At 43.1% G+C, this 24,026-nt stretch overlaps 1 long non-coding RNA gene across 1 annotated transcript in view; it reads right to left on the reverse strand.

Annotated features, from left to right (window-relative positions):
* Positions 1-1,622: 1,622 nt before the first annotated feature.
* The window catches only part of LOC310759904, a 109,414-nt gene continuing 87,010 nt past the window's right edge, over positions 1,623-24,026 (reverse strand). Inside the window, exon 2 of the long non-coding RNA XR_014546629.1 lies at positions 1,623-2,168. This is a non-coding gene — a long non-coding RNA (uncharacterized lncRNA). The remainder of the gene's footprint in view (positions 2,169-24,026) is intronic.

Genomic DNA, 24,026 nt, shown 5'->3' on the forward strand with positions numbered 1-24,026 from the left:
ATGAAGTACAGCATTATTCTAGAGCTCAAGCAACAGGTAACCTTGTGTCTAGAAACCCCAAAAGGGCATGTGGATCAGAATTAGATTTGATTCAGAATGTTATGGAACAGGGCTTTGAGCCTTCAGGCTCCATCCTGGATTGGAAGGGGCTGAAATGCCCTGATATTTTTCCCCAGAGAGGATTTTCCCACAAGATTTCTGTAAGTTTCTCTCAGTGGGTGTCTTCTTCTTTGGCGATCACTTGTAGCCGAGAAAGACTGTCTTCCATAAACACGGTTTTAACAGTGAGTCCGTAAGTGACTGTGGAGGCCAATTCTGGAAGCTTCACAAGGTTGTTTTTGATAGTGAAGCCTACCCCATGTATTCAATGTTCTTGTTCAGATAGACCTTTCCAGAAGAATGTGTAGCCTCCTTTTTCTTCCTTCAGTTGTCCCTCGCCTGCTCTTCGAGTCTCTTGAAGCGCTGCAATATCGATGTTAAAACGTCGCAGTTCTCTTGCAATGGGTGTATCACATTTCCAGTCAGTGTGGTATTTTCCACACAGGACTTCCTTACCAGTGTCCAGTTTGTTGCTGCTTATTAAATAGAATTTCCCCTACACTCAGTAATTCAATTTAACTCCCGCACCCCTCCACACACAAAAATAAGAGAATCAATTGTGGCGCTGATATATACAACTGCAAGTTCAGAGCACTATGAAGCCTATGAAAAGGCCTTACACACTAGCAGACTAACTTCCCTCACAGAAAAAGCAAAGGTTGTTTTTAGGCCCATGAGAATAATTGCAAAATCCACAGTTGGGCAATACTCAGACGTCTTGGGTGTTCTCACTTCCATTTCTTTAAATGAAAATCTTAGGCATTTTTGCACTACAAAATGTGGCAAAAAGAGAGAGAGCTTTGTGCTGACATCTGAAACTCCTGTAGGACAAGGCGTGAGCACAAGCATAAATATTTTGGCCACAAGGCCCTTGACAGTATACATCTCATCCACCGGAACACCCAAGGTTTGTTCTTAATTTCCTTAACAGTAATTCCCAGTGCTGACATATCAAATTACTTTGACTTTAAAAAGCAGGTCAGTGGTTTAGTAGTGAGAGCAACTGAGGTGAACATTAGAGGGAAAGCAGCAGCAGCAAGTTAGCACATGGTAAGCTATTGCTTATACAACAGGCTTCTCTGGAACATATCTATGTACGTCAAAGCAAATATCACTAGTTTCAGTATAACTTGCTTCTAAGGAAAGGCTTGTCACATTACCAAAAGTCTACCATTCACACCCTAAACAGACAGGTGTGTGGTGGAAGTATCAGGGAATGAGTTTTCCAGACAGTCAGTGTGCTAGATTCACTTCAGGTGATCCTGTGTAAAGGGTGATTTTTGGATCACCCCAAATCCTATTTATTTTGTAGTCTGTGACTGTAGGTACACTTTCAACATTATCTGGGCATGAATTCACCATTACTAGGTATTTATAATATTTATCTTGAAACGAGCTCATACTGCTGAAGTTCTAAATCGTATTGCCAGGGCTCCAAATCAATTTTTATTGCATAACGTGAGTTTTACCCATATATGAATAAATCCCACCCGAAAATAGAAACAGTCTGGATCAACAACAAACAACAACAACAACAATTTTATTATTTATACCCTGCCCATGTGGCTGGGTTTCCCCAGCCACTCTGGGAGGCGTACAACATATCTAAAAACATAATAAAAACACCAGTCCTTAAAAATGTCCCTAAACGGAGCTGCCTTCAGATGTCCTCTAAAATCTGGTAGTTGTTTATTTCCTTGACATCTGAAGGGAGGGTGTTCTACAGGGACGGCGCCACTACTGAGAAGGCCCTTTGCCTGGAGCAGCCATTACTTTCAAGTAAAGATTAGTTGCTTGTGCATTAAAAATGAGGTTCTTGTGGATAGTAGATAGCAATTTAATAACTCCAAAACTGGTGGCAGTGGGTTTTTCTTTCGAATTACTTTGTTTCCAGAGCATTAATCAGCAGTACTCCCATCAAACAGTGGTCATGATACAACTTTGCAGTTCCTGGTCTTCTGTTATGTTGATAGCTATATGGAGCTTTGTGCTTAATATAGTTCAGGGGTCAGCAAACATTTTCAGCAGGGGGCCGGTCCACTGTCCCTCAGACCTTGTGGGGGGCCAGACTATATTTTGAAGGGGGGGGAATAACGAATTCCTATGCCCCACAAATAACATATAAAATAAATAAAATAAAATAAAATCATACGTTCTACTCATGTACTGTAAAAACACCAGGCAGGCCCCAGAAATAACCCAGAGATGCATTTTAAATAAAAGGACACATTCTACTCATATAAAAACACACTGATTCCCGGACCATCCGCAGGCCAGATTTAGAAGGTGATTGGGCTGGATCCGGCCCCCGGGCCTTAGTTTGCCTACCCATGATATAGTTGTTCCCCATAACCCACAAGTTGTGTGCTTCAAGTTTGCATTCAAAGAGATGCACACTTTTTCCTCCTTATACCATTTGTTTTTGTTTTTAATTAAAGATTTTCTTGATTTACAAAAGTGTGTGCAATGTCTCTCTATCATATTCCCCCCCATGTAACATTTTTACAAATCAGTTTTATTTGTTGAGACATTAGGAAGAAGTGGGGGGCAAATTTGGGGGGAGGTCGGGTGGCGATGTTTCTATTTTACTGACTATATGTAGGGTTTGGTGTCAGCGTTGCTTGTGCAGGTTCTTTGTTGTTCACTTGTGTTCCTTTGGTGGTGAGAGAGGTTGGGGTTGGCCTGTGGTGTGGTTATTCATTTGTGGTTGGCTGTGGTGGTCTTTGTTTTCATGTGTGAGTGGGGTGAGTGGGTGTTTTGGATCAGGTTAGCCATATTGATTTGTATGCTGTTGGTGGATTTTTGTCTTTGCCTTGTTGGGCTGTGTATGTGGATAAAGGGGAGCCATAACTGGGTGAAAGTGTCTTTTTCTATGTGTCTCCGTGTCAGTTTCAGTTTACTTACACCATTTGTTAACTTACATTTAGCCACTCTTTTTCCTTTTTAAAATCTCTTCGTACACTTCCACAGACATGCCCCTATTTTTAATCGTGTAAAAGGTTTGCGGGCACATTCTATGCAAGGGGAGCTACACCTTCCATGAAAGAGAATGAAGACGCACGTGCACGGATTGCACAAAAGTTCAAGGCCATTACTGTTGGGAGAAGGGTGGTTTAATTGTGGCAGTGCTATACCAAATCCCATGTGCCTGCTATGACGGTGGACAGCAAAATGAGGGCAGGTTTCGCCCAAGACAGAAAGATCTCACCTGGCACAGAAAGGTGAAAAATATACCTTGTCAGCAAGAAGTGCCCTTCAGCATGCGTACGTCTGGAACTTAACACACCCAAGGTACGCATAGACCTGCTGAATGACACACACCCAAGAGCGTCAAACACAGCTTATTAACTTATTTAATGGTGCCCATAACTTTTGAAAATAGAAGACATTAACAGGCTATTAATTCATGCGAGCAAATGGTCATAAAATAAAAAGAGACTATAAATATAAAAGCCTGTCATTAAATGCAAATGAACTCATAAATAATAAAAGACAGAGATGCTGGTGAAACCTGAGCTCGGGTCAAGAGCCAACGGAGATTAGGTTTCTCTTTTCTTTAGATACCTAGTTTCACTTCACAGTGCGTGCAGTACCTATACTTGAATGACATAAGGATGAAAAAAGAGCTTCGCTAGATCAGCCCAACAATCTGTCTAGCGCAGTCTCCTGTTTATAACAGTGGGCAGCCCAATTCCCCTGGGAAATCTCACAAGCAGAGCGTGAATAACAGTTGCATGAGCTAATTTGCTAGATGTGACTGCAATCCAGCGAGGCATCCATATGTATGCGCAGGTAGGGCCTTCCCCGTTGCCTGCTATGGAAATGAAAAATGCCCGAGGTCTCAAAAAGCTTTGGATGGCATAACTGCCCCTACTATCTCCATTATACGTGCAGTCACTGATTTCCACCACCACCTCCAAGAGCATTCCAAATTGGAAGTGCTTATGATGTTTCCCAATCACTTCCACTCATTATTGACTTGTGAAGGATCAAAGACATGCAAGATCATCCACATCACCTGTTGCTATAAATTATTTAGATGACAACTGGATTCATTCCATTGGCAGAAATCTTGCACTCTTCTCCTTCACTGGTTAAATTGGCAGAGCATCCTCAAATGATTGGCTGGCGCTGTTCAGAAAATTGTTGTCATATATCCATGAGCTGAACCAAGCTTAGCATACTTAAGGGCCAGTTCCTAACATCTCAAATGTGGAAATAACTGCACAAGAGATAGATCTCTGGGTTTATGCATCTCCAGTGTACGTCTGACATATGACAGGTGGACCCCAGGTATTATCTGAAAGCAAAGGAGCCTATCACTTTGCTAAGAGTTAAGCAGGTTTGAGCTTGGTCAGTGCTTGGATGAGAGACCTCCTGGGACAGGATCCAGTCCCATGGCAGAAGAAAGAAAATAAATAAATGTACAATATTTAGAATATCTGTAACGCCGCCATCCTCTTTTGAGAGGGAAGCATTGCTAAAGAGGTCTAGTCATTTGTACAAGCTTAGCCAGGCAAATTTGTTAGAAGTGAGGGGTTTGGCCATAGAAGATCCTTCCTTTGGGAAGGGAGCAGGCTTCCCGCAGACTACCGCGCGCCCTGGCTGGAGGTGATGTCATCAAGGTGGCTGTGGTTAAATAAATGATCCAGATAAAAAGCCACTGTAGCCACACCCCTATCCTACAGAATGACGTTTTAAAGAATTTCTCCTCTTCTTGGCAATATTGCTAAAAATGCTGCTTCTTTTTTGTGGCCTGTGAAACTGAGCTGCAAAAGTGGGGCGGCATCTTTGACTCAACACTAAGTAGTTGGAACATTTCCACATTAAGGACATGGGAACTTAGGAACAGGGAGGAACAGGGCCTTTTTGGGGATGGCCCCAGCACTGTGGATACGCCTCCTTTAGGAACTGGAACCGTATACTGCACTCCTGATTTCAGATGGCCATGGTCATTTAGAAGAGCCTTCAGGCATTGAATAATTTCAAGGGAGCACAGGTAATGCTGGATGGTTTTATTGCTTCTGTTGTGTGTCATTTGAGGCTTTATAAGGGCTTATTTTTAGTATTGTTCCTTATTCTTTTAATACATCTTGAGACACTAGAAAAAGCAGGGTAGAAATGTTTTAAACAAATAAAATAAAAAAATGAAAGGCCAACAAAAAGCCTCACAACATCCACCTTTATTTTCTTGAACACATCATCCGCTGAAACGGAAATGCTTTGTTGTTTAGTTGCACAGCACTTTGGCACCTGGTAAAAGGAACTGAATTGGCTTTGACTGATCTCTTTGACGGAAAGAAGACCGTAAGCAAATGCAGACTAATAATATACTGGCAAGTGTGTGTGGCTGTGTCTTTTTTTTTTTTTTAAGAGTGAGGCTTAGTGAATCATCAATGTCCTAGTTTTAAACTTTTGTAATCAACTGCAAGCGCTCCAGTAATTTTGACTACAGGTGTATGACTCAACACTCCTTACTAACACACATTATGTAACTCTACACAACAAACTGTACCTTGCTAATCAGTCAGTGTGTATTCAGTGGGTGCCACTGAGATCCCCACAAGACCTACATCTGCTGGCTACTTTACTGCCTTTAGGAGTTCCAAAGGTTGCTTAAACACTGAGGCAGATACTATAAGTAAAATTGGCATTTTCAGATGCTAAGAAAACAGGTTCAGTCATGGATTCCAGAAACTGGCTCATGATCTAATGCTGCTATCAAGTTTTCCAGTCATCTTTTATCCTAATCATCCGTTGTGTCCACTATTCATGCAGTTGTATTTCATCCATTCTTCTGAAGTTTAGCTATCTGTTTTACAGTGTACCTACTGAATACATTTGTACACAGAGATTTGTTTTACTTTGTAGTTTTGTAAACTGCCTTTCAAAAAAACCCCCAAAAATTCCTTACAAGGCAAGTCACCAAAAATTAACAGCAATATATGAGGCAACACAATTAAAGACACACAATAACACCGCAGTCAATAAATAACAGCACCCAGCACAATAAAACCATAAACACATGAAAGAATGAAGCACCACAATAACATTGGCTGCAATTCCTCATGTAGCTGGGTTTCAGCTGTGATGCCATATGCTGGCTTCTGTATAAGTGTGTGTTTCTTATCTCAGCTTTCCTGTTGCAGTCTATGCAATATTAAATTACCCCCCTGATCTCCGTTGTGCTTTTTTCCTCCTCCTCTCATTTAGCGAGATCTCTGAGGGCTTCACTAGAGGTTGGAAGAGATACTCAGATACGTCACCACACTGTGCCTCTCCCTTTCCTCTTCACTGAGGTAAACTCAGTGTGTGCTGCGATATCCGTACGCACAAACACATTCTTGTGTCTCCCTGTTGGCAGCAGGGATTGCACAGCAGCACACAGTGTGATGATGGCACATCTAAAGTTTTCCTAGACATCACTAGATGCCAGGGACTGGACAGAGGAGGAAGAGGAGTGGTGGAGACTTGCCTCCCCATCCTGACACTTCCAGGGAGGAGGTAGAGGAAGACAGTATAGATTTACAACAGTGGTTTGCGGGAGGTCACACCTCAGAGGGGGGAAACTGGGAAATAATGGGAGAGGAGGAGCAGGCAGAGCCAGAGCAGCAGCTGGCTGACATGTTGTCAATAGAAAGCATTCCAGAGCCACCATCTCCCAGAACCTGGCGAACCTTGAAAGTAGGAGAGCAAAGAACTTCAAGATAGAGGGCACTTAAAGGTAAAGGGACCCCTGACCATTAGGTCCAGTCGTGACCGACTCTGGGTTTGCGGCGCTCATCTTGCTTTATTGGCCGAGGGAGGCGGCGTTCAGCTTCCGGGTCATGTGGCCAACATGACTAAGCCGCTTCTGGTGAACCAGAGCAGCGCACAGAAATGCCGTTTACCTTCCTGCCGGAGCAGTACCTATTTATCTACTTGCACTTTGACGTGCTTTCGAACTGCTAGGTTGGCAGGAGCAGGGACCGAGCAACGGGAGCTCACCCCGTCGCGGGGATTCGAACCGCCGACCTTCTGATCGGCAAGTCCTAGGCTCTGTGGTTTAACCCAGAGCGCTACCCACGTCCCTAGAGGGCATTTAGCATCACCCATATGATGATGAATGAGGAAGTGGGAGAGAAGGCGGGGTGGAGATTCACTTGGGAGAACGCCATTATCCAAGAGGCTGGGGACTATAGCCTCTCTCTGTAAAGTTTGAAATAAAAAAGGACTGTAAGAAACTTTTCCTTGTTCTTATACTTTCCTGGGCAACTGGCCAGGAGCCACTGACAGCAACCTGACACTAGGGCGGGAAAAGGAGACAGCATGGCTGTAGCTCCGTGCTTCTTGTAAAATCTACTCATGGCTAATGTTACAGAGGGTTGCTCTTGGCATCACTGGGTAGCTGCTGAGGCCCAAACTCCAACAAGGGGTCCATTGCTGACCTGACTGAGCTCTCTTTTTTGCTGTTGCCACCTGCCCTCTCGAAGTATGAGAGGAGCGAAGTGAATGAACATTTTTGACCACTGTGAGGACAAAGTGCTGGACTATATGGACCTTTGTCCTGATCCTGCAGGCCCTTCTTAAGTTCTCATGTAGAAGCTGCCGCCACTCGCTTTGCCCTCTCCTTCTAGGCAGTGGTCCAAATTGGGCCTATAGGGAGAAGGAATATGTATGGGGCATCAGTAAGTACACAAGCATATATTCCAACTTTTCCAGAGCCAAAACTGGGAACCACATCTTTATTTGGGGGCATATATTTTTCCCCCGTGTGAGATCACAACCCCAAAAAAGTGCTTTTGGGAGGCAAGTGTACGGCAGAACAGCATGCGAGATCATGTCACCCAAAATGGCTGCCACAATCTCACACACACAAAAATGGGATGTTTTTTCAGGCACTTGGGAGGTATGCATAAATAAAGCCATGCTGGATGAGGCCAGGTGATCACAGGAAGCCCACAAACAGCATTTCCCAAGTGCTCAGGTCTTGCTTTCGGGCTTCCCATAGAGCTTCTAGTTGGCCGCTGTGAGATCAGGATTGCCAAGGAGAATGTTCTGTCAGTGCAAGGATTTCTACTTGTGCTACAAAACATTATTTCCTTCTCCCCCACCCCGCCCTGGAGATCCCCTTAATGTCTTCTGGGCATGGCATGAGGCCTCTGTGGGGGCATGAGAAGGAGGTAATGTCCTGTTGCACTAGTGCTAATCTGGGCAAAGATCCCCTATCTGTTACCTTAAATGCCCCTTGCCTCTGCCTCTCCTCCTCCTCCTTTTCATGCCATTTGTTATGTACTGAGTTGAATAGGGTCCAAAATGCAGCAGTCTTGATTGGTCCTAGAACAATAGGATCCAAAATGCAGCAGTCTGATTGGTCCTAGATCAATAGGATTCAGAATGCAGCAGTCTGATTGGTCCTAGAACAATGCAGCAGTATGATTGGTCCGCAGGAGCCACCCAATCCAGCTCCAGGTGGAAGTGAATCCGCAACCTGATTGGCCTGCAGGAGAATCCAGGAATTAGCCAATCATTGTGTAAATAATGTATATAAAGCAGATATTTTGGGGGAACATTCATTCCTCACTGCTATGAGCTGAATAAAGAGCATGAAATCCACACTCGACTCCGAGTATATTTCACCATTAGTAGCAGTGCTCTCTCTCCTTGGCTTAATTACTGTAATGCTGTGCTTTGTGGATTCTCCACACAACTTACTTTATATTTCCTTATGCATGCCACTCTACTTTGCTCTAAGGAAAGGAGGAGATAGAAAGCCTCACTTGAGTTGGTGGAATGTGGCGGGGCTGATTAGGAAACAGAGCTGCTGACCATGGTGTCAGGCATGTCCCCCCCGCTTCCAAAGAAGGGCCTGAGGCAGTCACCACTATTCCAAGCTCTCCCAGTGAAGGTGATTCTCTTTTATTGTACTTCTCCAACTTCCAGATTTATTGGAAGGAAGTGGTGATTGTGGTGGGTTCATAGAAGACAACGCTGAAGCTCTGACGCACAGACAGATACACGCAGACACACACAGACAAAAATCCGGATCTAACATTGAATTCTAGATAAACTACTACAGTGTTCTTTCTTTAGAATGAATGACAGAGAACCCAGCCTATGGTTCCTAGAAATAAGGAGCTTCCCGCAGTCCCCCACTTGAAAGAAGTTCAGTTTTACTGATCACATAGAACATACTCCAAGGTAGATAAAAGCTACAAAACAGGGGGGAAAGGGCTTGATCATGGGCAGGAATATCATTGTAACAACAGAATCTGACAGAACAAAAAAAGCTGTCACTCCCTGCTTGCTGGCCAGTCTTTCTGGCGGACAACTTCACAGTTTGGATCACAAAAGATGGTTTCTGTGTACTGTAGGCACCTCTTTGATGTACCATAATTTGTATTAGAAAAGGGGGATCAAAAGCTTCCCAAGAAAGAAAGAAAGAAAGAAAGAAAGAAAGAAAGAAAGAAAGAGACTTCCAAAATCCAGTGTCCTAAGACATGATGAAAATAGAAAATAAAAATAAAATGTGGACTATCAATGTCACAGCGTTACTACATTCAAGATCAGGCATTATTTTGGAATCAAGTGCAAAATGAGAGGAAAACCCATCCTCTGTTGTACGGACACACTCAAGCAATGGGCATAGTCCATAGGAAGGTACCTTTGCTTAAGTCCTTAACTTTGTTTAAGTGTTTACATACTATTGGTTTCACTGCCGCTTGTCAGGATGGATGCTGGAAATTCACCAGCTCTCCAGGTGAGCTCTGAATAGTCCCTAGCTAAAAGTCCTTAGACTGAATAGTAAGGATAAATTAAGCACCCACTCCTGTTGCAACGATACGCAATGATACGCAAATACAATGAAACCTAAGAGTTCCATGTGCTGACAATTGGCTGATTCACCAAATCCCAATAATGCAGCACACAGTCGTACCTTGGTTCTTGAACGCTTTGGTACTTGTACGTTTTGAAATACCGTATTTTCTGCTCTATAAGACTCACTTTTTTCCTCCTAAAAAGTAAGGGGAAATGTGTGTGTGCGTCTTATGGAGCGAATGCAGGCTGCGCAGCTATCACAGAAGCCAGAACAGCAAGAGGGATTGCTGCTTTCACTGCGCAGCGATCCCTCTTGCTGTTCTGGCTTCTGAGATTCAGAATATTTTTTTTCTTGTTTTCCTCCTCCAAAAACTAGGTGTGTCTTGTGGTCTGGTGCGTCTTATAGAGCGAAAAATACGGTAAGTGTTCCGGTTTTTGAACGTTCTTTGGAAGGCAAACATCCAACATAGCTTCCACGGCTTCAGACTGAGCACAGGAAGCTCCTGCAGCCAATCATAAGCAGCACCTTGGTTTTTGAATGATTCTGGTAATTGAATGGACTCCTGGAACGGGTTAAGTTCGACAGCCAAGGTACCACTCTATTTGAGGGCATGTAATCTCCCCTCTCCCCTGCAGCTGGAATTATGGGGAAATGTGATTCTCCTCCCCATGCCCTTCAAGCAGAAATGTTATCTTGCAGAAAGCCTGGATCCTGCACAATATCTCAGTAACAATTATGTAGTCATTGCATTTTAAAAAATACAGAATATGATTCAGCCAATGTTAGGTGCTTTTAAATCCCATGGTTTTATATGGGAGGAATTTAAACAGATACTTAACTCTTCCACTAAATTTAATTGGGCTTTAAAAATGTATAACTTGGCAGCATCATGCCTACTGTCTAGGCATGGTTGGTACCAAACACATACTCATATGATACTACGATAGTAGCACAGATCATGATTTTTATCTTCTTTATATTTATGGCCCTTGCAGCCATAGAACCTCCCTGAAATAAGTAATCACCTTCTTATTAAAGTACGTAGACAACATAGTCAGTGTATTCAGTATTCAGTTCGTTGCCTAACATAGAGAGCAAACCCACTTAGGAAACTGTTCTGATTCACCCATGTTAATAACGTTTAAATATTTTACAGCTTGCTGCTTTGCATGCATAAAATGAATCAGCCATCACTCTTGTAAAGTTAATTGGTGATGCAACCTGATTCGTTTAGAAGAGAAAGAAATGTGCTACCCCAAACCATTGTTATTAGAGATCCTGTTTGTTTTTCCTGACTCCCTTGTGCGGTACCTGTTCCTGTCTTTAAACAAGGGAATCTTGAAAGGCAAAACCACCAGTGAGTTTTGAGAGTCAGCAACTAGCAGCCCACGGACCAAATCAGGCCCTGTGAAGTTTGTGTCTGCCCTGCCACACCACCCCTCCAGAAATGTCTATTTCAGGCAGTACAAGAAGGAGGGAGGTATAAAACAGGAAAACATGTTACGAGGACGAGCAAGGCATCTTTTTACACAGCCCATGCCTTTTCCTTTTCCTGTTTATACATGCCTGCTTTAATCTCTCTCTCACATACATAAACTAGCGAGTGACAGAGATAACAGTAAGAGTACAGGGTGAATACTGTATAATGTTATGGAGATGCAGACAGAGAGTGTGTAGGGCCATTGCTCAACTTCACAGAACTATGGTTGCCTATTACAGATGAGAAAGAGATATGATGCGCACTAAGGCACCGCCATATTGTCACATGTGCATTGCAGCAAAATCAGCATGTGTATTATCAGACGTCATGTGATGGAGGTGCTTTTTATTCAAGATTACCGGTACTTTCACACCTGGGATTTCTTGTGTTGCTTAGGCAAACATTTGACAAGCGTCAACATGGAGGAAAAAGTGAAAGAGGGGCCATTTGTAAATGAATGGGCAGCAGTATAGCATGTGTATCCAGAATGCGGTAGCTAGACTGGTGACTGGGCGTGGCCGCTGGGACCACATAACACCGGTCCTGAGAGATCTGCATTGGCTCCCAGTACGTTTCCGAGCACAATTCAAAGTGTTGGTGCTGACCCTTAAAGCCCTAAACGGCCTCGGTCCAGTATACCTGAAGGAGCGTCTCCACCTCCATCGTTCTGCCCGGACATTGAGGTCCAGTGCCGAGGGCCTTCTGGCGGTTCCCTCATTGCGAGAAGTGAGGTTACAGGGAACCAGACAGAGGGCCTTCTCGGTAGTGGCACCTGCCCTGTGGAAGGCCCTCCCATCAGATGTCAAGGAAATAAGCAGCTACCCTATTTTTAAAAGATATCTGAAGGCAGCCCTGTTTAGGGAAGTTTTTAATATTTAATGCTGTATTGTTTTTAACACTCGATTGGGAGCTGCCCAGAGTGGCTGGGGAAACTCAGCCAGATGGGCGGCGTATAAATAAATTATTATTATTATTATTAGCAGTGCAGCATTCATATCTGAAGGAAGATGAGCTTTCAGCCTAATTAGTCAGCCTTGGGTGTCTCTGACGTAGATAAGGCAGGCGTGTAGGGTATAGAAAGATTTCCTGAAAAACACTGGACCGCTGCATTAAGCTGGCTGCCAGTAAGAAAGCAGCAAATGTGGAACGTAAGATCTGCCTTCGAGAGATACTGCGAGAGAAAACAATCAGATGTGATGGCTTTCCACTCCCACAAGATGTATTATGTGAGTTTGTTGAGTCTTTCGGCTGGATGCTGAGAAAATATGCCCTTATCTTGAGCTGACTGGCTCTATAGCATCACCCACCAAATCCAGCCTGCTTCCACAGAAAACGCAGCTCCGGCGCTGTATGTCTGCTGTGCCACTTACCATAAATCTATTTACACACAGAAAGAGATTAGAGCCAGCGTGGAGAGATCAGGGTCATTTGTTGGGTTACTAACCCTCAGAAAATACAAGGCAAGTTCAGCAATTGGAGCACAGCTTGGCTTGAGAGTTACTCACATCATTAAGTATCTCTTTGCTTCAAAGAACCTCTTTTTGATTATTCAACAGGCACAACAAACACCAGGAGAGCACCCCAAAGAGCATTAATTTACAAAACCCAAGCAAACAAAATTTTAAAACACAATATTGCTCTTGAAATTTGCTATGTGTGTGTTTTCATCATCATCATTTACCGTATTTTTCGCCCCATAGGGCGCACCGGCCCATAGGACGCACCTAGTTTTTTTGGGGGGGGGGGAATAAAGAAAAAAAATATATTTCCCACCCAGGCGCGGGGCTGGGGCGGGGAAAGCCCGAGCTTCCCCCGACCCCAGCCCCCAGAACAGGTAGCTCTCTGCAAGCCTTGGGAGACCGGCGCGACTTCCCGCCGGGCTCCCACGCCTTGCGGATATCTGCCTGAAGCCCAAACCAGGTCAGGGAACAGCGGGATGGCGGCGCTCTGCCTCCCCGCTGTCCCCCAAGCTTGTAGGGCTGGCAGTGGGGAGAAGTGCGCTTCTCCCCGCCGCCAGCCTCCAAACCAGGTCGGTGGACAGCGGGAAGGCGCGCTGCGCCTCCCCGCTGTGCCCTGAGCTTGTGGGGCTGGCGGCAGGGAGAAGTGCGCTTCTTGCCGCCAGCCTCCAAACCAGGTGGGGGAACCGAAGCCCAGGGCGCGCTGTGTGCGCCCCTGGCTTCGAGATGCTGGCTGCTATCCGCAAGCCTAGGGAGCCCGACGGGAACTCCCGCGGGCTCCCAAGGCTTGCGGAGAGCTTCCTGAAGCCTGGAGAGCGAGAGGGGTCTCCAGGCTTCAGCGAAAGCCTGCATTCGCCCCATAGGACGCACACACATTTCCCCTTCATTTTTGGAGGGGGAAAAGTGCGTCTTATAGGGCGAAAAATACGGTATTATTCATACCCCTCCCATCTGGCTGGGTTTCCCCAGCCACTCTGGGTGGCTCCCAACAGATTAAAAACAGATTAAAACATCAAACATTAAAAACTTCCCTAAACAGGGCTGCCTTCAGGTGTATTCTAAAAGTCAGATAGTTGTTTATTTCCTTGACATCTGATGGGAGGGCATTCCACAGGGTGGGCACCACCACCGAGAAGGCCCTCTGCCTGGTTCCCTGTAACCTCACATCTCACAGTGAGGGAACTGCCAGAAGGCCCTCAGAGCTGGACCTCGTAACTTGTAACTCAATCAACACTTGCTATCCCTCCCCCCCCCCATTTTTAAATTTTTGCTTCAGTTTTCTCCATTTAATATGAATACCATCCCTGGGTCAGTGATATATTTATGAGCACTATTTCTAGGTTCTTTAAGAGCCCCTCCAGACTGCAGGGTTGGTTGGTTGGTTTTGCCAGTGTATTGTCCAGCATGTCATTGATGCAATAATAATGTGATAATAGTGGATTTATACTAGACAGTGAATACATCATTCTGATTTATTAATTTGGTTGTGCTTCCTCAATATTATTGCCATCTGAACAAACACTCTACAGTGCAACAACCCCCAGGAACATTTGTGGTAAAAAAAAAAATCTGGAAGCTATGGGGCATGGACTTAATGGAAACAAAGCAGCACATCTAGCCCAAAAACTTTTGCAGGCTCAAACAGTATTGACAGTGGGATCATGTGTAAAACCACGATACCATCATGAGCACATTGTGTGTGCAATGAATTGTGGAGGGGCCCCAAGGTTTTCCTAAGTGATGCAGAAGTCATATCTGGAGTAGAGAGAACCTCTTCATAAAATAACTAAGTTGTTAATTTATAGTGTTCTCAACATAGCCATCCTCCATTGAAAAGTGCCATGCAGATCTGATAAAATAAATTTAAAATGTCAAGGTAGACACAGCCTTCATTACTGCTGTTGTTCTTCTAGTTCTTCTGGTCATCACTGATGGCATAATACCAGGATATGGTTTAAACTTAACCTATAAAATGAATTCTGCCTTTAACTCTGCACAATGAAGTGAGGCATGCCATGTTAAGATTATATATGCAAGCTTAAGAGACACACATCTGGATGCACTATAATACAGTGCACGTGAGCAAGTGCATAGTGCCTTTCTGAAACCTTTGAACAAACACAATCGGCAGCACCACATCTGGATTAGACAGAAGTGTTTCAGAATCAATGGGAACAACTTTCAAGCGGGGTTGAGTCCCTGTTCGTCCTGATCTTGCACTGGTTTCAGCAGGGAAATTTGCTTTGCAAACTTGTGTATTTTAATTAGGCAAACTTGAATTTTAAAACTGTTTATATTAGGAGAGATTTGTACTAAAATGCTGATGAATTTTCATGAGGGCATTGTTAAAAAAATGCAAACTGATGTGGAAATGTGGAGGAATGAACCTGAGACTGGAAAAATGAACCAAAACTGACATATTCAATTCATCCCCACACTAAAGGAGCTCTCTAAAAGCTTCCCTTGAAACATTCCTAAATCAGTACTTAGGAGAGATCCAAAAGTTCTCCAAGAAGTGGCTGACGAGAACCAGCAGACCAATGCAAAGAAGCTTCCATGGCTGCAGATTGCTTCTGTAAAGAAATCCTAATCTCTTGCTTTCATGAGCATCAAAAGGCATAAAAAGGCTCTCACCAAATTCACCGAAAAGAAAACAGTAAATTAAAACTGAAAAGGAGAAAGAGATCCTGAGGTTTGGCTCAACTCTGTACACTGTACATGTATTAGCTTTGATGCATTATTAGAACTGAAATAACTTTCACCCGTTTCAAGGAAAAGGGTTTCTTTTTTCAGGCATGAGATCAAAGCGAAAGGGGCTAAAGGGTATTTTGGATCTCAAGCACAAGGAACTTTCAAACAAGTGAGTCATGATTGTTTATGTACCTAGAAATGTTGTGATAGAGAAAGCTCTTTTTATGGGGTGCAGTAACAACAGCGTAAATCAAGCATTAACCAGAAGTAGACAGCAAATTCTCTATATTTTTCAAAAGACCTCTACGGGAGCAGAATTTTAGGGTAGGCCCAAAGTAGTTCTGTTTTTAGTAGCATAAAGGCAGTCAGACAAGAGGCGCCACTGTATCTTTGTCCCAAAGCATAACAGTGTTTAATATAAAAGAATAACCAAAACAATACAAAGCAGCTGATCAAGCCACTTGCAGGAAAGTGGCCATGAAGTACAGTAGGTTGAAGCTCACATCTGACATTTGATTGGCTCTTCAAGTCCTTGCATAAGGAAGTAACTGGGCTAAAAAATTAACACCCATATACCGAGCTGCATGGGACTTGTCTACAAAGCAAGTCAGAGTGCAAAATTAATGTGTTCCCGTTAGACCAACAGTTCAATTTCCAACATACCCTTTGGTGACAAAACTTGCAGACCCATGAATCCATAGCAGTGTCCAGCTAAAAGTTCAGAGCCAATCAGTCTCTGACACCCAGCCGATTCTAAACACAACACTGCACGCCGAATGCCTCCACAATAAACCAATTGCCACTTTTCTTGCAAGGCCAGACTAAGTATTAATCATTTGTAAATTATCTTTTATTTTTAAGTATGCACATGTAAAACAGTCAACTAACACCGAGACCATGCAAGGTGTAAAAAATATGGATGGCAAACTCATGACACATGGAGGGGCTTTCTTGATTTGTGGAACATGAGGAAGCTTTAGATTTTCAATTTCATTTTAAAATGAAGGACACATGGGGGGTGGAAATGGCAGCCATTCCTTTGATATACTGGGAGCCATTCATCATATACAGACAGAAACAGCTATGAGAGATCACCGTAATTGTCCACAAAAGCTTCCCCTCTTCTTTCTGCAATTTTGTTAACTTGTTTGCTTCATCCCATTCTATCTTCCCCTTTGTCTTCTATCATTCATTTGGTTTTAGTTTCTTTAACTCATTGGTCTCTCACTTTCCAGGTGAATTTACTTTCATCTTTAAGCCTAAAACTCTCTCTTTATCTATCCAGTTATCACTTGCATTTCTTTTCCTTCATTTTCCCCCCTTGCATGTATCTTATTCCTGTTGTCTCAGATATCTTACTACTTTCTAATTGATTGATAAAAATATTTATATACAGCTATGTCATGAAAATATTTCGAAGTGATTTACAGCAATAAAACAAAAACAAAAAACTGCAATAAAAAATATTACAAAGTTTTTAAATTTCTTTTAAAATTCCTGTTCTTCTCTCCGGTCTGGATTTCATTCTCTTCAGTCTAATAATAAAGCCCTTACTAAATTATCTATCACACAAAGAAAGTCGAACCCCTCTTCCTTCTCTTTATTCCTCTTCCTCCTTCCTCTTGATACTACTGTATTGACTGTTTTCTTTATAATTATCTTCTTAGCCTTCATTTCTTCTATCTTGCACAGAAAGAAGCTAAAAAATGCTAAGATCCCTCCAGACTGGTGCTTCATTGTGGGTGGATTCTGTAATTTGTCAGGTAATGATACAGTAGTTGTGCTCTAATGGTGGATTTGTGCTGGACTGCCAACACATCTTTCTACTTCATTAGTTGTTCTGTGATGCTTCCCCAGTGTTACTACATTATTGCTTTCTGAAAGGTCACTCCTGCACTATAGAGCAACAAAAGTGGGCCAATACCTCCCACCCCCCAACCTGGAATGTTTATGGTATTAAAAAACCCCACAGGATTTCGGCAGGAAACTACAGTTCATTCACCAGCTGGAAATGAACCCTTGCTATGTTTAAAAGTGCAGTGAGATAATAGGTTTTATTTTTTTTTTCTTGAATGGGTCAGTAAATCTTTGACAAAAACAAAAGTCAAGGATGAGATGAGCTCTCGTTAGAAAAATGAGATTGCAGGAGAAAGTTAAAAAAAAACCACACCACGCAATCCCAGGATACTCTCCTTAAGGTCATTAACTCAGGTTCATGAAGTGTGGCCACAGATTTTAAAAATACAAATTGCAAAAATGCCTAGAACACGCACAAGCAAAATATACGACGTGAGCAAGTACCCAAAATATAATCTGAGCGCATTCACAGCCCATGGGCTATATGTCACCCAAATCCACTACATATAAATAGATATAAGTGACCATGTATATTTTTGATTCAGCCAAGAGAACATAGGATGCAGCATAAGTAGAGAAAGACCTGATCTGCCATGAGATGGACCCGATGCCATTGGAGATCCACTGATACACCTGCAGAAAGCTCCTGTGGTGTAGACAGCAGTATTCCATTCCTGGTGGGGATCAGAATGGGGCAATTTGGGGGTGGAGGTAGCTGAGGTCCTCCTCTGTGGGTCTTCTGCTGGTTCCCTCACTGCAAGAAGTGAAGTTACAGGGAACCAGGCAGAGGGCCTTCTCGGTGGTGGCACCCACCCTGTGGAACACCCTCCCTTCAGATGTCAAGGAGATAAAGAACTACACAACTTTTAGAAGACATCTGGAGGTGGCTCTGTATCAGGAAGTTTTTAATGTTTGACATTTTATTATGTTTTTATATATACTTTCAGCCACCCAGAGTGGCTGGGGAAATGCAGCTAGATGGGTGGGGTATGAATAATAACATTAGTAGCAGTAGAAGTAGTAGTAGCTTTGGATCTGCAGACTCCCAAGCTCCCACATTCCCTGACATGCCCCTCCAGACAAAATATACTAGTGAGGATCTGGGAATCATCACAATGCACAGATTTTCAGGGGATCCTAGTTGTTGCCCCTCTTTTATTTGCATATTTATATCCTACTTGTAAAGATGAGCCTTCACAAAGCATCTGGCAGTAACTTAATGAACACAAAGCGATAATAACCTGCTTTATTTTCCTTTATTTTCACGCCGCCACAGGCAGGTATGCTGATTCGGTTTCAGATGAATAAATGCTTGCAATGGTTTTAGGAAACATATGTCCTCTTGTTGGAAATCCCCGTCCTCCAATACGGAATGCAGTTATCTTCCCTGGACACTTGGTATGTGGAAACATCTTGAGAAAGGAAGCGTGATCCCAGCTGAACTGATAAACAGCTCCCTTTACCTAATTTTTAAAATACACACACACTCACACAATCACACTGTCATCATCCCTTTCCGATAGGATTGCCAAATTTTAAGTTTCTTCCCTGATTTGTATATCCTGCAGATGTGTCTCCTTGAATTCCCCACTCTATTAAACTTTTGGCATTATATTAAAGGAAACAAGTATTTACCTGGACCAGAAAGCTAACCCCCTTTTTACATCAGTAAGAGCTGACCTAGTTTTTGCTGAGGAAGTAAGCCTGTGTCAGGGCTGTGCCACTTCAGACTGAAGGTGTGGTCTAGATCAGAGATACACAACCATTTACTTGCCCCACATGCACCCTGCACATAGAAACAAGGTACGTCTGAGAGAAGGTTACACACTGGAACTTTCCTCCCGAACGTCTAGTTTATTATGTGCAGCAAAATGTTGCATGAAGGACAGTCCAGTGAGCCTCCGCAGGCAGCCTGAATTGGTACAACCCAGACATACTTGCTACCTCTCTGTGAAAGCTAGGCCACAACCGGAGGCATCAAATGGATGAAATGTTGCACGTGAAATGCCAGAAATGAGCAGGGCATGATTTAGCCAAAGCTAAGCACATTTATATCCCACTGCTTTCAGTAGGAGAAAGTGACACATGTGCTTAACACTTCCACTGAAATTAATGGTGCTGAAAAAGCTTAACTTGGGACAGGATCTTGTCCACTGTACCTGCAGCACTTCAGTTAAGCCTGTTAAAAGCTGGAACAAAGCCTAAAATATACATGATTATTGGCCCATGGTTATTTGCAGCACAGTCCTGTGTGTCCTGCTAAGTTCAATAGGAATTACTTCTAGGTAAATGTGTATAGGATTGCCTGCCTTTTGGTGCCTCCAAACTGCCACTGTTTTGCTCTCTTATCTAGTTCTTACCTTTATTACAGTGAATGGGGAACTAAGACCATGTTATGTAAAAAGAAAAATGAAAACATTTTCCCCAATCCCATCTTTATTTTCACCTCTCTACTTAATTCTGAATGGAGCTCCATCAATTTGTTTTGTTTTGTTTAATTAAATTCTGGCCAGATCAGTGAAATTCAAGCTGATGGGCAATCATATTTCCACGCTGGGGTATGAACAAAAAAAAATTGATCACATGTTTGATTCACATATTCTGCATTTCCAGTACTGTTAAATTCCTTATCCACTTCTGATGTCACCACTTGGTATGCTTGGTAGGCAGGTGTTTACTACGTTATTCCTTGAGCCCAGCGAGCTGCCTCTCAAAAGTGATTGTGGCTAGTACCCACTGAAACTGGTAGGCCAGAAGGTAGGAAGACCAACAGTAGGTGGCGATAGAGCCAATGAAAGGCAGACTCACTCCATGACTGATTGTAAATAAGAAGGCAGGAAGGTAGGGGTTGCTGAGGGCAAAGTTTGATCTGGCAGTGCCCCTTTCCTCTAAAGGATCAGCCCCCACTGCCCAATGGGTTGGTTGGTTGGTTGGTTTTTGTTTGCTTGCTTGTTTTTTAATGGTCCAGGGATACAACTACTGAAATAGGAGTGAGATATGCTTTCTTCATACTGATCATTACAGGAGGAAGGGCAGGAAGAAGAGGGAGCAGTCTCCCTGAGCATAAAAGCATCTATTCTTGCTCAAACTCTTCATTTGCAAACTAGCACCCAACCTCTTCACCCTCTTCTGTTGTCCTCTTAACCCTCTACAAAGGACAATGAAAACTACAAGTTAATTTGTGACTTCACTGGAACACCATGCATTGAATTATTGAAGAACCACATCCAGTCTCCAAAGTGCTTTTCCATATGATGTGGTTGTGACACTTGTGATTTCCTTCCCTGCCATAAAAGCTGGGTTTCTTGTTTTTCAAAGAGTGATCTGCAATTATGTGGCTTTAACTTCAGATAGATTCTCACATGCAATTTAATGCTGGAAATTTCCAAATGCCTGACATTAGAAGTTAGCAAGTCTGACAAGTTGGTGGGGAAGAGAACAGATGGATATTGCTGGTGGGGCAAGTGCTACTGCACTCTGATCTTGCTTTTGAACTTCCCATGGACATCTGTGTGTGAGAACAGGATGCTGGACTAGGTGGGCCTTTGGCCTGATCCTGCCGGCTCTCTATGTGTTCTTATGATGTGTGTATTGTTCTGGTGCAAACAAAGGCTAATCCCTGGAAATGGAAGCATGGAGGCATTATCTGGCATAAACTGTGAGCTAAGTGGCAGCTGGAAAGGAGTATTTCATCCCCTCATGTTAATCCAGCCTTTCTCAACCTGTGGGTCCCCAGATGTTGTTGAACTACAACTCCCATCACCCCCCGTTAGCAAGGCCAGAGCTCAGTGATGATGGGAGTTGTAGTCCAACAACATCTGGGGACCCACAGGTTGAGAACCGCTGCCAGTTAATCCAACATCTACAGGTGTGTGTAACATAAGGTGCCGTTTGGGTGGGGCAGAGGGGTGGAGAATTTTCTCCTCACATTGACTCTATATAGTAGGAACGGTCTATTATTGTTTGCTTCTCATGTTCGAACCACAATGGTGTCACCGTCACCACAGTTCTGGCCCTACCATTAGGCAAAGTGAGGCAGCCACTTCAGGGAGCGGCTGTTGTTCCCACCCTTCCCGAGTTGGTGCTCCACTTGTCTTGGTGCTTCTGTTTGCTTGAATCGGAATTATATGTGAAATCTGTGGATATATCTGGAGAAATGAAAACAGAATGGCACTGAGCTCCAAAGGTGGTGGTGGGGGGCTTATAAAGGAGGCACCTACCCCTTTCCCCTCCTGCAGTGACTCACAGGAGACCCATTCTGCTCCCATTTGCAAAGGGGTCCCAGGGCCTAATTTGGCCTGGAACAAGGCTTCTTATTTACAACAACCTCAAGGAAGATGCAGCTCTCTCTTTCTACAAAAGAGCACAGCTCCTTCCTAGCCTGCCACTCTAAGTAGCTTACAAGAGTCATCACACTAAGGAGAGATCATGGCGCAAGGTGACAAAATAGTGTCTTAAGTGGGCCAAGCTGGTGCCTGATGCTCCACTGGATAGCTGCCTCACGTGGGTGCTTGTAACATCACACGGTCAACCAGCCCTGTGCTTTTCTGGGTTACGGAATCACTGTGACCAATTAATCATGACTTGGAATTAAAGCAGATAACGGGTAATAATCCACACTGAGGAAACCATTAGAAAAGGAAAAGAGGAGGGATAAAGAGAAGCGAAACATGGAAGGAGAAGTGAAGCATCAACTTGCATGAAGATGTTAAACACAGAACGTGCGGGTTATAATTTATGGGAAGTATCTTAAGCACAAAGCTCTAATTGCCCATCAACATGCACAAGAACCGCAAAGCGGCATCATGACCACTGATTTGACACAAGAGTTGGTGTTGGTTAATGCTCTGGTGGAAACAAATTCATTTATAAAAGGAACACTACCCAGAGTCTTGGGGCTATTTACAGCATCACCCAGAAGCATTGCAAACTGGAACTGAAAATAGTTTTAACGCCAGTCATTAACAATCCATCTCCCACATCACATAAAGGGGGCTTAATGCCCCTTTGTGGGAAGCTGATCTATGGGCCGTTAGTTCTTCCCACATAAACATATAATCATAGCCACATCAATCTGTTAGTCACAGATTGCCCATGGCAGCCAAGAATAAAAGCTATATTCATTGATACAAATCTATGACAACTATGTTAAAACTCTTAAATGCATGCAGAAATAAGCATTATGACTATTCACAAGGCTAGTAACTGATGATATCACAAACATCCTAGCTTGTTAAGTTACCGGTAATTAACTCTGGTCATCAAGTAAAGCCCAATGAGAACTGATCACAGACACTTTGTAGTTTTCCTCTTTGGAGTTTGTGACACAACTTCATTTTTTAAGTTGATGCTCATTTTATTTCACCCCATGTCTTTTTTATTTACCTTATTTTATTCAATTTTTTTGTCTTGTACACATTTGGATGATTTATTTTATGTGCTTCTTATTTTGTTTGCTTGGCGCTGGTCTAACATACACTTACTTAATATCAATTAAGTAAGATGTGATTTAATTTGAGTCACCCGCTAGCAGAGGGATAAAAACCCATGGACACAATTCAACCCAGAGGTGATAAAATTGAACTTATCGACTGGTACAAAACCATTTAATTACAACTTGAAGCTACGTTTGAATTTCTTTTGATTTGAGAATGACCAGATTCAGGCCGGTGATCCGAGTGTTCTGGGCCGGCTGTGCTCTCCCTGCTGGTTTCTGACTACTGTTAAGACAGTTACACTCTAAATAATGCTAACTCTGGTTTTCTATTTGCAAATATTTGATTAAAAGTTTCCTATTGCAGTTAAGGGGGAACCGAGATCTGCATTAGCTGTGGCTAAAATAGTTACTCTACCCTTTTTATTATTACCATAAATGTAGAACACACACAAAAAGCACATGATTTTAAGTGGCGAAAACAAAACTGAGACCGTCATTGTCCCACAAGTTCTCATTTCAATAGTTTATGAAGAAAAATTTATCGCTCTGTAGATGTAACCAGTGACGTTACTTCTTTTATAACAGAAGTAATGTACACACAGAACGGTGAACTCACATTTTTGAAGTGACATGTTCTGTGTTCCGATTTTTAGTTTGAAATCTCTTGCCCAGGGGCAGGGATGCCTTCTGAAAGCATTCTGGTACTAAGTGTCGCTAATAAATTCCAATAAATAATTCTCATAAATGTCTCAGCTAAAGGGGGAAAGTAGCGAAATGGAAGGAAAAGCACCCATTGCTTGATCAGCAACAATCCACACCGATGCACTATTTTTAAGGGAGCTATTTCATAATACCTTGCACTTTTAATAAAGAACATCTCTTGGCTCAAGGTGCCATAGGCGACTTCACGTGTGAAGTGGGCCTCTCTCCTCATGTGTGTGGGGCAGGAAATTGGTTCAGTGCCAAGGACTGCTCTGAAAACTTACCGTGATACAGATCGCTATAGCCCGTTTGATTACTTTAGCGTACCTCTTAAAAGACCTTGTTTTCATTCAGACTTTTTGCAGATATACTTTGGTGGTGGTGGCACATCGTAAGCGTGCAGGAAACCATTCCTGACCTGTGGAATTGTCTTTTTTCTTTTTTTTATAAGAAGTCCTCCTGTTTGCTGACTCTGGGTCTAACATACACATGGATCGCTTGCTA

The sequence above is a fragment of the Podarcis filfolensis genome (assembly GCF_964270895.1).
Source record: "Podarcis filfolensis genome assembly, chromosome: 3".
NCBI lineage: Eukaryota > Metazoa > Chordata > Lepidosauria > Squamata > Lacertidae > Podarcis > Podarcis filfolensis.